Source organism: Lissotriton vulgaris, chromosome 1_1 (genome assembly GCF_964263255.1).
Source record: "Lissotriton vulgaris chromosome 1_1, aLisVul1.2, whole genome shotgun sequence".
In the NCBI taxonomy this organism is placed as follows: Eukaryota; Metazoa; Chordata; class Amphibia; order Caudata; family Salamandridae; genus Lissotriton; species Lissotriton vulgaris.
In genome coordinates, this window is record NC_141685.1 from 833,297,062 (window position 1) to 833,313,726 (window position 16,665).

The following is a 16,665-nucleotide window of genomic DNA, read 5'->3' on the forward strand; positions in this document are numbered from 1 at the left end:
TTTCTTTAGACTAGGTCAGTGGCACAGTTTTTTACAAAAGAATAACTTTCATTCTGCTTATAGTATCAATTCGTATAGACAAGATATTCAGTGAAGACCATAACTCCGTCTCCCTGTCTGTCTTGCTCTTTGGATACAATACTTGCATACAACAAGTGACCCTGGATGTGGAAGGAGATAAGTTTTTCCTGGCAACATGCCACAACAGCTGTGGTCATTGAGCATAATGTAGCTGCCATTAGATAGCTGCCTAAAAATTGGTTCTATCACTGTGGACAGTGTACCGTGCTGGTGGCAAGAGGTTATTAGCAGATCCTTCACAGGCTCCGTGTAAATTAATACCTTGGCACAAAAGTGGACCACTTAGTGAGTTCTTACAATTTTTACAACTAAGGAATACCTCTTTGCCCCCACTCCAAAATTTATGTGTGTATGGTAAAGTCCAGGTCGACTTAATGTATACTTTACCCAACCTTTCATACAGGCCCGCTGGTATATGCTGTAGACAATAATGAAATTGGAAAATCACCACTGGTATCGTAATGGTGCCATATATTATCCATTCAATGACAGGCTTCAAAGAAACTGTCAATGGAAATCTTTCCAGTTTTTCAATGCTCAGCACCGAATAGTCTGCTCCTCTTTGTGCCAAAGAGATTTGTTTATCTGTAAGGTTAAATACAGCAAACAATGACGTTGTATTGATTAGACGCCATGGCACGTAGCCTGAACGAAGATTTTGCAATGTCCAGCCTAACTGCATTATAGAACGTAATTGAGACTGGCCATGTTGTAACATTAGCAAGTCCTGCTCCATTATGTCAGTTGCAGAGGATACAATGCTGTCCAACGAATATATTCTGGAAGACAGAGTCGTTAACCCATTGTCTACTACAGAGAGAGCTTTCTCTAAATTAATACGATCAATTTCTCGTATTCTTTCAGCAGTTTCTATTTGGGTCATTTTCTAAGCTTCGTTGTACGCAGCGTATATACCGGCGTTTATGAAACGTTTTTGACGTGGTTTGCAAGGACCCATTAAGACATTTTCCAAATCATTGCCTTCTTTAAGTAAAGATAAGTGTTGTTTGATTTCTGGAAGTGTGGATGTCTGTAGACACTCAAGGTATAGTTTTCCTACACTGTATGTTGTTACTATCCCTGGATGTTGTCTCTGGGAATATCTTTGATCTGGCCTGTTCATTTTGAACCCCTGTGTTTTGTTCAGGAATCTATCTTGACAGTTATTAGTGTCTGTGGGCCAGATTAACCATTTTTAACAATCAGGATTAGTTCCGTTGTGTTATAAAATATATGGTACGTCTACCTCCTTTTCTGTAGTGTCATAACTCTCAGATGTGGGTTGAGGTATAGACGGTTTATTTAAATCGGTTATCTTAGCCAGGCCAAGACAAGAAGTTTGTTGAACAGTGTCATTTAAAAACATTATTTGTTCTGGTATAATGAGGGCTCTGAACAGGGCTTCTAAACCTTGCACCTGCCAGTCTTTCGTTCCAGAGACAGTTTTTGTCTCAAGTCAAGTCAAAGGTATGTTTATTATGCCCTTAGTCATTTAAACAGGTGCAAGAGAGTATCAAAAAAGTTAAAACATTCACATCAAAACATTTAAAACATTATAACAATAAAATCCGTCAAATATAAGTTAAAACTCTTACACACGCTTCTTCCTTTGTCAACAACCATAAAATTGCATTTATGTTAGCATTCTGCAATTATGAATAAAACCCATTCTACTTCCTTCTGCTAGACAGTTTTTGTCTCAATGTTGTCTTTCCAAAAGTCAAACCTAATGTAGACAGCTGAGCATAAAAGTTTGCAAAATAAATTTGTTTAGTATTAGTCAACATCGTTTTCATTCCGGTCTTATTTACATTTTTGAAATAAAACTTTTCTGGATTTGTCACATTAAAACCTGAGAAGTATGGAAACTATTCATAAAATGTTTTTGAGCTGCCCTTTGGCGGCGTTGGACAATGTTGCCATTGATTATATGTAAAAACATTCCTAGAGCTCGCAGATTTATGCAAATAATGGTGACCATAATGATTAAAACAATACATTTGTTCATAATCTGATGACCCTTCTAAATAGTCATGTTCCTTAAATTTTGCAGACCTTTCTAAATCCGACATCATATTATTAATAGTCTAAAAGTCCCAATCATCAGAAAATGTGCTGGGTGATACAAAGTCACTCAAAGAAACCTTGAATTGGTGTGGAATGTTCAGCAGCTCCACCGGGCCATAGAGGTCATAATCAGTTCCGTCCCATGCTATACCACCAGGTATAGGAACAGCTGGGATGTTCACTGATGAGGTCTCTTCGTTCACGAGGAGATGTGTGGCGGTTCAGAAAAAGGGGCACGGAGACTACTGCGAGGTAAGTACGGTTTTATTTTGATAAAGGTCTTTTTCTTTTAATGCGTCAGTCTTTCTCTTGCTAGAGCGGCAGGATCCAACGTGGCGGGTAGGGCACTGGATCTTCGGGGACTCATCAGTCTTAGTCCGGCTTCTAGGCTGACCCCTTCTTCCTTCCTCGTCGCGTCCCAGCGCCACATGCGGAGGAAAGAGAACTCTTTGTAAGATGCTCTGGCTTAACGTTCTCCCAGGGGAATCAGGGGAATGATGACACCGGTGCACGAGTATTTTACAAAGCGGTACAGTGGAGTACAAGTGAAGGGTTCCAGGTGGGGAAAGGAGGTAAATGGAGGGAAAGGAAAAGAAGGGGAGGTAGGAGGTTCACGCTATGTATAAAATCTACACTGCGTCGCCACGCCTCCCCAGCCAGCCCGACATACGCTGACGTACCTGGCTGAGCCACGCTCCCCCGTGAGTGTGGCTGGGCGCTGCGCGGTGATGTTGGCCTCCAGGCACAGCTTCCCCCATCTCCTTCTCCTCCACGAACTCCATTCTCCTTCTCGCTTCGTCCTTCATGTTCTCCACTTGCTCTCCTCTCGTCTCCGTGGTGTCGGAACACACCGATTCTTCCTCTTCCTGCCTTTTGTCCAATCCCCGTATCAGTGCGTCACCGGTGGGCGTGTCTCCTCCCTCAAAGCCGTCCATCCTACACATAAGCGCGTCACAGGGGGGGCGTGCCTTCTTCTTCAAAGCCGGCCCCGTAAAAGGAACACTCCTCGTTTTTCAAGGGTTGTTGTGTCCACCAGGCTTCGGACTCCGTTCCCCAAGTATCCTGAAGCGGTGGGACAGAGGAGTTTGAAAGTACGTCATTTACCCACCAGTAATGGATCACCCTAGTGTCCGAATCCAGACCCGCCTCCATGCTACAAGATGATTTGTGAGGTTTCAGGACAAGTTGATTTTCTTACTTGTCGTGTCCATTGTACTGTATTTTCCATCTATCATTTTACCCAAAATTCAAACCAGAGTGAGCCAGAGCAGGAGGAAAAGTACACCTAACAATCCAAAATTCAATCCATGGTGAAACCAGATATGTTTTTTCAAGTTGATGAAAGAGTTCTGTTATTTTTTCTTTGAAAGTTTTATTTGCTGGCTTATCTTCTGGTTCACTGCGATCCTCGGAAAATGTATCCAAGTTGATAAAATAGCCAGAGGCAGTTCTGTCAATTGTTGGAATTGCATCAGGATTGTTATTAATCTTTGGAGCCGCTTCTTCCTTTGTCATATTGGTATAGTCAGAGGCTACATCATTTTAGACAGGTGTTTCTTGACAAACTGTTATTTGGGTCTCAAGAGGCACAAGTTCCATGGCTTTATTACATAGTCCTTTTCTTACTGCAGGTTTATCAAAGGTGATAAGTCTTTCAGTTTGAACCTCTTGGATAGTAGCAAGATTTGGTCTTCTGCTACATCTTGGGAGTCCACTGGGCCTACTACTTATTATTGGCCACATGTTGTGGTTTGACCAGGTCGATGGACACAACTCTGTCCTCCCTTTTACCAGCAAGGGGCTGTAGTACTACTGATCTTGTTCATTGGATTGCCAAAACAGGTACTGATTTACTGTAAGAAGGCCCAAATTCCTTGTTTACCGCAATTTTTTCCCTGTCTAGATCCCCAATCTTTGGAATCCAGACAGGCCTTGCTGAGACAGGTGGTTTTTCTTCAGTGGTCGTTGGCTTCTGTGTTGTGTTACTCAGACGACTTCTTGTTTCATTTAAGTCCTGTAAAACAGCCAAACGATCTTTGACATCAAAGGGTTTTTGTTCCACCACTGAAGTTTGACAATCAAGGTCTTCGATTATCATTCTAGTACCAACAATAATTCATATGGAGTGATTCCACCCAGAGAATTTCTTGGCAGATTTTTAAGACTACGTTGGACACTTAATGGATGTTTGACCCACCCATCACCCGAACCCAATACCTTAGCTGTTATGGATTGCTTTATGTTACGGTTTTTTCATTCCACTACCGCATTACCCTCAGGATGGAAGGGACTATAATACCGCAATGCAACGCCCAAGCTAGCCATGGCCTCTTTGTAAGCTCGAGAGCTAAACGCAGGACCCTGGTCAGAATGTAGCGTGCCGATTGCGTATGTGCCGATAAAGACTCGCAAATCCTTTATAACAGTTCTGGCGTCAGCCGAGCGCTGGGGCCACATCCAAATACATTTTGTGTAGCAATCCACAGAGACCATGATATATTTATAGTTGTTAAGGGACCACAGTGGTCCAGGTAAACACACGCTAAAGGTTTATCTGAAATCAGAAGGGGCGTCTGTGCAGGAAGTTTCACTGTAGAAACTTCATTTTTTGGCGGATTTCACATTCTAGAACAGTTTCTAGTTTGTTTCCTCATGCAAGGCCACCAATATCTCCGTTTTAATAATGATACTGTGGCGGAAACTCCTACTTGTGCAGAGGCCAGTCCTTCATGTGCTGCTAAGATTAGTCCTAAGCTATGTTCCATGTTTGGAATCGCCCTATCCCCCACACTAGGGATTTGAGCAAAAGGAAACATTATTCGCATCAGTTGTATATGATTACTTTACTGGAAAGCCTTTCGGGAGTGTCTTACCACGGTCTTTGACTGAAGCAGTGGCAACTTGAATTATTTCGCTGTCTATTTTTGTTTTTGACCAAGTGATTGCTGCTACGGAAGCCGTTTGCACAGCTGCCTTCGCGGCTTCATCAGCCAATGAATTCCCTGCAACGTGAACGCCATCACGCTGATGACTCAGTGTGTGAATCACGCGAGTCTTTTGTAGTTCTTTCTGTAAAAGAACTATTTGTTCCTAAAGCGTTTTATGCTTAATTGTGCCACCTTTTGCGTCTTTGAAACCGTTTTGAACGCAGTTCTGCAGATACTCATTGTAAGATTGTACGCATTAATATGAATCGCACACTATTGGTGTGGGGAATTCGCGATCAGTATTTTCAAGCACCATCTTGAAAGCCTGTAGTTCAGCTCGCTGAGCAGTACAGTCTTCTAGTGATTGAGTTTTTGTGACCATAGGTCTAAATTTACGTTTGCAGCAGCAGCGACCTTTAACAATCGCGCACGCAGCACTATAGGCTTGTTTACTCGCAATTGCGGGCTGTGCTGATCGGTCTGTATATATTATACAGCCGTAATGTTCTAGAGGCAGAATCTCGGTCGGCAGAGTACATTCGTGTACGTATTGTAAAAATAATTTTGTCTTCAAATAGGGGTCAAAGACGTATTCAACGTCTGTTACAGCAAGAGAGTTAACCCATTGTATCCATCTCGGATGTAAAGCTTTTGCATTTGGAATGCTTCGTTTTGTCACTGCCTCTAAGGCAGGTACAGGTGTAACTATCATTATTCGTTTTACCTGTGCGAGAGCGCTCTCCTTTGCTACTGCAGTTTGAACCGCTGTCAGAATTTTTTCTGTAGAAGTGAATTTTATTTCCGCTTGTGTGTACAAGTGTGATTTGTATGCTATTGGTACCTTTTCACCTTCATTAAAGGTCAGGTATGTGAATCCGCATCTCCCTGGGATGATTCAGAACACAAGATTGCGCACATTGTCGCGTGTCTCCAACTGTGTTTTTGCTAACATGTCTGTTTGCAGTGAACGCAAAATTTCTGTGTGTTTAAATCCAATAAGTTGGTTTGAAATCAGGTTTGAATAATTCGTAAAGAGGTTTAACCTTCTCTGCGTAATTCGGAACCTAAGTTCTTACGAAATTCAGGAAACCTAGAATGGACTACGTTTTTCAGCACCTTTGGAGGTTGGAGCAGCGCACACATTTCTCTAGAAAGTTAGCCACCAGGCTTTTGCGCCTTCACTTGATAACTACTAGCCTAAAAATAGGACGTTGAGGTGGGCAATTTGCGATTTCTTAAAATTGAATTCATACCCTTCAGATGCGAACCCAAGTATTATGGTGGTCACTCTTTTCAAGTGCACGTCCAAATCATCGTCTGTAAGATAATGCCTCATCATCATACGTTTGTAGTAACTCTGTTACTCTGGCTGAAAATAACCCTGGACTATTCTTGAATCCTTGGGGGAGACGGCAAAATTGTTGCTGTGTCCCCGTTATTGAGAAAGCGGTCAAATGCCTACTTTCAGGTGCAATGTTTTGACAGAAAAACCCATTCGAAATATCTAACGTGGTTTTATATTTTTTCCGCACAATGTTATTCATCGATGCTGCACTATATGCATTTTGTACTGCAAAAGTTTTGCAACAGGAGTTTCAATGTCTGTAATCCAATACTAGACGATATGAATTGTCTGGTTTGGAGACAGGAAACAAAGGATTGTTCATTGACGAGGTGCATGTTTCAATCACCCCTTGGTATTCAAGTTGATTTAAAATCTCCCTGGCTTGTTTTTTAGCTTCTTGCTTAACTGGATACTGCCTTTGTGCAGTAGGGTGATTTTTGTATCTGCATTTTATGGTGAGGAGAGTCCTCATCCCATCCTACATGATTTTTATATAATGCTGGAGCCTGAGCTACTGCCCATTTTCTGGCATATGTATATTTTTTATGAATTAGAATGTGATTTGAGAAGGCTGGCATAATTATCTCTTCGCCATGTGGGCACTCCCTGACAAATTCAGGTGGCCAGTCTTGATCAGCTAGAAGAATGTCATAGCCCTTAGAGAGCTTCTCCCAAAAGAGTGCTCTTATTTTTTTAGTTATGTCCCCTTCCATCCGGAGTGTTATTTCATATAACTTGTGGGGTACACTAACCATGGTGTCTGAAGTTTCAACTTGAATGGATTGATTCAAGTCCACTGTCTCCAGATCCTTCAAGATCTTGCGAACTATAGTGACTTCTGCTGCGCTGTGTAGCATTGTCTGAGCCCACTCCCCGTTCTGGAGTTGTGTCCTCAAGATCCTCGGCATGTCTGATCTTTACGCTTGCTACCTTCTTTTTGGTGAATTGAGTTCTTATTTTTTTGGAACGTGCTGTTCTTCTTTGGACTTTACGCATTCCTCTTTCTGTTCTGATCGTACTCTTCTTTCGGATTTCTGCAAGGAAGTCTGAAAGGTACGAGAGGAACATGTATCAGTATCTTGATATCTATCAGGTTGTCTTAAAGAATCCCTATTTCTAAGGTTATACCTTTTTTCAGAGGGCTTCCGTTGTGGAGACCTACCTCCCCATTGGGGAGATCTTCCTCTGGATTGAGAACGTTTCTCTTTAGGAAGTGTCTGTTTATTATTTTCCAGGGCTCGACAAATCTTAAAAATCTTACTTGACCTGCAGGTCTAGTGACAAGAATTTTCTTCTCGACCTATCACCAATGCACTCGACCCACAAATTGGTTGCATACACATTTTCTTCAAAACCTAGGCAGCGCAGTTGATCTATGACCAGTAAGACATAATCGATTTTTTTTTGCCTCATTACTATTCTCACTGCAATGTTTTGAAAGCTACGAGTACGGCCTCACATAAACACTCTTAGCAGTACTCGGGTACACTACTGTACTTTAAACATACTAGAGTTCGGCCCCGGCGGCTCAGCATCCTGTAATTCTGGGCAAATCACTTTATCTCCCCATGCCTAACAAAAGCGAATGTGTCCTTGTGTAACGTAACTGGCGCTCATGTAAAGCGCTCCAATACCTTCGGGTCGAGTAAGCGCTATATAAATCTTTTTTAAAAAACACTCTTACCAGTTCTTGGGTACACCGCTGTACCTTAAACATACTAGAGCACGGCCTAGGAAAGGGCAGATCGCACCATGGCTTGGAAAAGAAATAACAGTATGACGAACGTTTTTTACGGGGTCTTGCAATTGTATTTTATGTCCCTGCTATCAGACCAGTCATGCTGTGTTAGCACAACTAGAGCCATATAAACAATTTTACCCTGCTTGCTCTTGACATGATATCGTCATTTTCCATCACTCTCTTTTCCACGTCGCTGACGTGGGACCTATCTTGTCAAGTGACAGGGAAGCCTCCCAGTGCGATTTCACACCATAGATTGTGATTACAACCTGCCCCTACATCTGTTTCACTTCCTGGTGGGCTCCCCGAGCTGGTATTTCAATTTAATGAGGTCGGCGCCAGCCTGGTCCTCCTTGTGAACGGCCGTTCTTCATATGCAGATAAATGCAAATCACACAGGGAAATAAAAAGATACACGTTTAACGTGGTTGTTTGTACAATTTGGAGTAGACATATATTTCCGTTCTTGTCCACTTTTCTCCAGCCTCCTTATATTTATACCACTTTTATCTTTGCCAACCCACCCATTCACTCCTTCCTTACTGTAGATCGTATTATGCAGCTAAATATTTTTGTAATTATTAAAATAACAAAGGGAATTGTATGGCGCTGTTTACCCTCTGCATCCCATCGGTGCACCCCCGACTGCACCCGCCTTGCAGAGCTGTGAGGAAAATACAACATTTCCTGCGCCGACATCTGGCTCCTTGACGAGCACCACAGGCAGCTTGTTGGCACCTCGCTAGCTACCACTGGACGAGGCACGTGCAGGGAGTTCCCTCTGGTCGCCTGTGCCTCCCTCTTAGATTTCACGAATGCTTTTCGAAATTTCAAACTTCACCTTTCTCATGTGCCTCATCTACCTGTGGTTCTCTGAGCACTATCAACCTTCTGACCAAATGCAGTTCGCAGTGCTAATGTGATCGCACATGTTAATTATAATTATGCCTAATTTCTAATCAACTAGGTTTATTTACATTGCAGGAAGGTTTGTGCTTTTCCAGGACTTGAAGTCTGAAACAATAGCAAGCGTAACAATAGCCCCGCTGTGTGTTAATCCCCTTCAAAGCCACCCTCCCCTACAATCGGAGCAAGAGCCCCTGACCCGCGGCGGTGTCCCCATCCAAGCACACCTACCGTAGGGCCCCCTACAGAGAGATCGAGCCATCCTCGGCGGGCGCAGGCTTACACCACGGGCAGAGCTCCACTCGCAGGGCTCTCAGGATCATGGTTAAACACCCCAGGTGCAGGAGAACTTCTGCTTTGCTGGGGCACCAGCGTCGTTCATGGCCTGCCCCTGGTCAAGTGAATTGGGTACAGGGATTGGCAAAGGCAATTTACACGCTTCTCAGGCAGTGTATCCTGCGCGCCTCATTGCAATCAGCCAATGAGAAGCGTGCAAACATGCTCTAAACACTTTACTTTGCGGAGATTAGCTACCATCTGATTGGCTGATTGCAACTAGGCCTCAGCAGACCGAGCTCGCGTTGCAATGAGCCAATCAACACCTTTGCTTTGCTCGCATTTTGTCACAGCAGTTCCTGAACATTTCACACAGCTGCCCTCTAGAGCCTTCTACCGGCACTGCACTTTAGCACAGCGACAAAGCTCACTCGCCAGGCCGGTCAAGTAGGCCTAAAAACTGTCTCGCCCTGAAAGAAATTGACTCGCATTTGCGAGCGGGCGAGTACATTTTTCGAGCCCTGTTTTCCCACTTCTTTTTAGTGTGATTATTTTTAATAAACACTTTTTCAGGATTTTCTGTTAATTCTGGTTTTACTGGTATCCCACCCAAACTATCTCTTCCTAGTTCTTCATAAGATTTTTCAATAATTCTAGTAAGCTCATATGGTTGGTCTGTTATATCTTTTTCTTTGAACTTTTGGCAGATTGCCACGGATGCCGCTTCACCTCTAATGTTAGCTAATAGTATAGCAGAGACCCGTTTGAAATCTTTTAGTAATTTCATACCCTAGATTTAAGGCCGGTTCTGGACCGTATTCATTTTGAATCTGCCTCAGAACGTCTAGTATTACCGCCATGGACGGTACACCATGTGTTTTTGTGTAGATTCAAGCAAAGACTGTACCCCAAGTGTCACAGTCCTCCAGATGTGGTGCTATCCCCATTGGTAAACAGATTGTCAGAATTCTGTGTTTCTCATGAGGTGTTCTATCAGGGATTACTGCCTCTATTTGAGTAACTTTCTGAGCTAACCAGAACGGAATTTGTTCCCTTTTTGTGGGCAATTTACCAATGACGGATTGTATAGTCTGTGGTGTGATTTTGTTTGTATTCCCCTGGTTAGGGGTGTGTTGTGGAATCCTTACAGCTGGTTGGACTGTTAAAGTCCTCATGACATATTGAACCAATTGTCTGTGTATTTTAATTAACTGTTTCAGCTGAGCTAACAGTTCTGGACCGGTCATTCCGTTAATGCCAGGATGTGGTGTGTAGCTGGCTAGTACCGGCCATCTGCTCCTGGTCTACCTAGAGGACAGAGCCTGGTATTGTGATTTTGATGTTTTAGGGCGCCTTTAAACCAGAGCTGATGCTCTTGGTAAGTTAGTGGAATTTCAACGGCCTCAAAAAGAACGTATTCTGCTGGAGGTTCCACTATTTTGTAGTAGTGGAACTCGTGTGTTACTGAATTTGCTGTGGGAAACAGAATCCATGAATAGAATACCTCTGTTGGCCGATATTCATGTGCCTCTATTACAAAGATTACTTTACCATCCTCTCGATGATACTCCATTTTCTATACGTTTTAAAGTTATGGTTTTCCTTATATTTGCCGGGATGATTATTGCATCCGGTTCATTATGTTGGAGATTTGTGTCATCAAAGACTGCTTGAGCTTCTGTAGCTCTTTTGTCGTCACTCTGTCATTTTGTTGACTGAAAGTTTGCAGAGCAAGTTTCAAGGAATCAAAGATTAGGTGCACAATATTTTGGAACACTATATCCTTCAACGTTGAATAAACCAAGAACTAATACATATTATTTTCGTCCTACTCCGTTTTGGCGGATATTAACCTTTCACCCACTCCAGACGTCTAATGGAGTATTTTACGGGAAAAGGGGTCTGTGTGAAAAGCACCACGGAGTTACTCTAGTATCTAGCATTAAATTGTCGCCTTACCAAACGTTGGGCGCCATGTAGTGTAGTTCCTATATTCCCAATAGGCTCTGCGCATTGGAATAATATATACTATAGTTTAGACGTAGGACTGAGGTCGACTAGGTCACTATCGTACATATTAAACTTAATTGTGAGTGCCAGCTAGCTCAGAGGTCACTAGAAACTTTCTTGAATAAACAAGTTGGGATTAGTTTCTGACAACCGCTTTAACATGACAACTTTGTTACCCAAGAATAAGAAATCAATCTCTAGAGTCGCGGAAACAATAGATAACTATTTTACTCAGTCAATCGTGCATGCTTCGTTTCACCAGAGGTGCTGAGAAAATAGAGAGACGGGCGTTTTCAATAAAAGGTATTTATTGAACAGTCTTCTTTCTCAAGCATAAGAAATGTACTACTACAATCGTAATACTGGTTATAAAGTACAGGGCATATAATACGAAAAGTATTATAAAGTAGTACTGTAAAAGCATGATATGGTTTCTAAGCCATAAGTTGCCTAAAACGTATAAAATACATACAGTAATAAAATAATGACTAAAAGTACTCAACTGGTGCTTCTAAAATACGCCTACCCCAGTGTACCTAACCTAAGTCTAGTACAAGGGAAGAAGTAAGTGAGGAGTAGCTTAAGTTTAGTATTTCTCTGCCAAGGATCTATCCAGGAATTCTCTAAGGGTCTAATCAGCTCCGTACCTTGATTTTAAGAATGAAGGAGGTCTTGTATCTCTCTCTCAGGACTCTATTTCCCAGCAACCTGCAAGGGTAGCCTGGATACACTAGAGCTGGATTTCTCGTCAAGAGAAAAGACAGCGTCTCTCAGTGCGTCAGCTGGAGGGTCGGCTTCCTTTGGCACTTGCTGCTGCAGGGGCGTCGGGCAAGTAGTTAGTCGTTCTGCTCCAAACCACCGTGTGTTATTCTGGGCAAATGTAGGCATATTTATACTTTGAAGGTGCCGTATGATTGGACTTAATAACATCACTCAAAGACCCAGTAATGTGAAAACTCCATGATTTCCTAGATAAATTAGTATTCAGGTGAGGGGAAGTCCCTAGCTGCTGAAGGCGAGTTTTTCTAAGAAATCGTTGTTGATTCTCGGAACTTAATGGAAGTAGCCATGCCGTATTTGGGCTGCATAGGCTCAGTCTAAATATGGTAATGATTTCAATGCCTATATAAGGATCATGTAATTTATACCTATATAAGGGCATGAATCGGGAAAATTACACTAGGGTCCTAGATTCATTTACAACACTACTGTATGCTTTCTTCGTAGTAGAAGACAACTTGGGACTCTAGTTGAGAGCAACTTTCCTTAATTGTGAAAATATCCAGAGTTGAGGAATCCTGAATCACTACATTATGAGCGCTGTATACAAACTACTTGGACACCACAGTGCCAGGTGATAGATTTTGGGGTCAGGGTTAATTAAGCCCATACAGTTTTCCATGGGAAAGACAATTGGGTGCTGGTGAAAGTGAACAACAAGATGTGCATTTGGTTGAGAGGTAAAAGAAACACCAAAGCACCGGTGGCCTAGGAATGAGGTCTGGAGATTAAAAAGGTCAATTATTTTTTCTTGCAATTAATTTACTTACGAATTCTCAATGCATTACGTCTTGGTAAATTTCGATCACTCCGAGGTGGAAAATCCCACGCATTATGAAAAGAGGAAGCTGGATGTAAGTGCATGGTTAAAATGCACAACGAAGAGAGAAATTCAGAATGTAGGTAACCAATGAGGTCTTTCCAAATCAAATATTAAGACTTAAATGGACATTACCAAGAATAATGGTCCTTTAGTAACCACACAAGATGCAGTTTGCATACAAACTGTCATCCCAATCCCAAGAAGGGCTTCAGAGGGATAGCAGTGGGAAAGAAATCTGATAATGTTGGTGAAAGCTTGCCTTCACTCTTGATGTAGCGCAACTGATGTAGTAAAGCAAAATCCTGAATAATCACTTTTCCTACTGCATAGATCGAGCTAATGCCCAACATCGCAAAACTAGAGGGTTTTCCCATGTATGTCTTGCTGTAGTTGTTTCCTTGCTGAGAGCATCATTTCTACAGGTCACTAGCATCCCTGCTCTGGTGATGTATGGGGGGAATCCCACAGGTCACTAGCATCCCTGCTCTGGTGATGTATGAAAGGAATCCTTTCAATCTAGAAGGATGAAGGGCGCAGAACAATGCACCAAGGATGTTGGAATGCAAGCTCACTATAGCGTACACAAAGATTGTTTTGCTCCTTCGGACATTAGAAAAATATAAATAAATAACCTGGGAAGGTACAAAAGTGCTATGGTAAAGGCTCTTATACGGTGCAACGACTCACTCCCTAAGGAGTATTTCGGCTCTTTCTATTGGACAGGTGGCACCAAAATAATTAAAACTATGTTTTTTAAACATGGAGTGGTCAGGACAGGTGCCAATATTAGGGTGAAGCTTGTTCCAGTAACCTGGGGCGAGGTACAAAAGAGATCAAGCCCCAGATCTGGCTTCACAGAGAGGCAGGATCTTGAGGAATGCCTCATTAGCAGACCGGAGGGACCTGGAGGGTTGGTAACGGGAGAGTCTGAAGTGAGAATAGCTAGGAAGCGTGTGCCTGAGATCTTTATTGGTCAAACAACAAAGCTTGAAAAATACACGTTGCCTGCTGGGCAACGAATGTAGATCTTTTAAAGTTCTAGATTTAGTGACAGATCAAGAGGGGGGGTTGCAGTTGAGGCTTGTGCAGTATTCTGCACTACCTGCAATTTGGACAAGAGGGTGTCATTGGCTGCCATGAACAAAGGGTTGACTTAATCAAGGCGACTCAGGATTAGTGCCTGGCCCAGTGTCTTTCTAGAATTCGATGGAAGTCAAGAGAGGACTTTTTTCTTTTTGTAAAGACGCATAGTTGCGAAGCAGGTAGTGCTAACCTGAAATTTCCTAGCAAGGAATGTGGTCAAGCTTAACACCCAGGATTTTTACAACCTTTTTTGGAACTGGGACAGGGCCAAATTACCCTGGCCACCAGTCTGCTAAACAGAGCGATGGTGGGAAAGGCAGGTAGACGAAGAGGCTGCAAACGCAGGTGTTTCCTTACAAGCTTGGTTATCGAAAGGAGCAAACCCAAAAATAAAGGATTATTACCACACTTAGGGCCTGACTAATAGTTTGGCAGTCCTGAAGTGGCCCGTCATGCCACCACCCCGCCCCGGGACCACCACACAGAACCGCCAGATTACAAGTTAAATCATGGTCTGGTGGGCGGCGGTGTGGCAGCCCTGTGGCAGTGCCTTTCAAAGGATTCTATGGAAGCATTAGAAAGGCAACACTGTGGTACCTCCACAGAGCTTTCCAGCATGGCATTGACTGTAAAATCCATGTCATGCTGGAACTGAGGGTGCATGCACACAGGAGGCACAACATGTACCCCCTGCATGCATAAACATGCATGGGTGAAGGGGAGACCTGTAGGGGCGCCCTTTTTTCTTGGCCATCCAGCAGTTGCATGAAGTAAGATGCTCCATGCAACTGCTGGTGGTCAGGAAACTCTTAATATGCATGGCGGTGCCGGAGCGGCAGTGCTAGCATATAGTAAGGCGCTGACTGCCGCACCACAGCCAGGGAATGCGGTTATTTGGAGGCTTGGGCAGTCAAATGGCAGTCCGACTACCAAAGAAGTACTAGAGCGGTTGAACTTCCAATGCAGTGGTGGTTGAGCTGTCACCGTAAGTCTAGCGGTCCTCGGACCGCCAAGCTCATAATTCTGTCTTTAGTGTCTGTGGTGCCCTCACCTGTACATCCGCAGTCAGGCGTCTGACAATGCTTTCTCCAACTATTCTCACAGTCCAGGACATTTTGGCCTGCATTTGGGCCTACATCTATAAACGGACTGAAAATTCTCATTCTATTAACACACAGTTTTTAAAGAGTTGTTTTAAATTTCAGAACCAAAGTAAGTATCAACCATTTGACCAGGGAGTCGAAAAAGTGCATGCTCTGTAGAAGAGACAATACAGTAGGCCATGTTAGGTACTTACTACCCTGTGACAGTTCAAAAAGGAAGGGTCAATTGTCAGACTGACAAATGGGATTCAGGAAAGATTCAGTGTATGAGAGAGCAGAGGGATACAAAGATGATAGTTAAAGGTTTCACACAAACATCAACCCCCAAAATATAGATCAAGCAAGGGCAGTAGCACCACATTTCCCTGACATAATAATAGTACATGTATATTGTTCCTATTAAAAGACCATTATAGGGGACAAGTGTCTTATATGGAAAAATAAATACTATGATGGACGAGAATAATAGTCTAGTCAGAACATACATTTGGCTTTGCTCGAAAATCGTAAGTTTCAGAACCTTGTACAGAATAAGAAAAAGTATTAGCAAATACAATTTGAGCATACACCATTTCAACTGAAGAATGCCAGTAGACCTTTACAGCCCGCTATGAGACATTTCGCAGACGGTCATCTCAAAAGAACTGTGAAAGTCATCTCTAGAAAAATAGAAACTAATATAAAAAAATCCACCAAGTTTAAAGATCTCTAAACAAATGATGAAAATGTCCTGAATGAGACTGAAAATGAGCAAGAGCTTTAAAGTCCAAAAATATATAAAAACCAGAAGCTATCTCCCGGAAATCGTGGTTGGGGCAGGTAAGAATTCAAAATACCTTGCGGGGCAGAGCAGTAGAGACTAATGTGATAGTGGGGGATGCACAAGCATGATCTATATTCTGAAAGAAGACATGTCTTTTTTTGTTTTGGCTGTGAGCATTGACATGGGTATTTAAACCTGGAATAGGAGAAGTAAAAAACACAAATGCGTTTGCCATTTTACTGCTAACACTGGACATCAGAAATTTCGGAACTACCCACAAATATAGCTTGAAATGAGGAAGTACTCATCCAGCCGTCGAACAGAGTGCTTTCAAACATCTCAATGTTAGAAGCCTTGATGGAGCACAAGAACTGGATTTGTTTTGAGGCTGTAAATTCTGCGATTAACAGTCTAGAACCATAAAGAATTTTGTACATGGGCACCGAAACATAGAATTCTTTTACAATATTTGACTGGGAACGTGAACATTTTTCAGATTAATTTGTTTAAATTAGAAGTGGAGATATTTTAGGGGTCTCCAAACTTTTCTGTAACAGGAACTACTCAAGTTCAATGGGAATCATCCGGAGCTACTAATATTAGGGATGGAATAGTGACCACCTCATCCAATATAGTCAGGGTTTCCAGCACCAATGTAAAAGAAGTCTGAGATTTTGACTGTACATGGGTAGTACATAAAAGCCGTAGCTGCAACCCCCCTGGCACTAAGGTAGTAGTATGAATAATACATCTCCCCAAC

At 42.6% G+C, this 16,665-nt stretch overlaps 1 protein-coding gene across 1 annotated transcript in view; it reads right to left on the minus strand.

Moving 5' to 3' along the window:
• Window positions 1–16,665, minus strand: part of ABCD3 (ATP binding cassette subfamily D member 3) — a 370,248-nt gene that overhangs the window by 232,426 nt on the left and 121,157 nt on the right. The window lies entirely within an intron of this gene.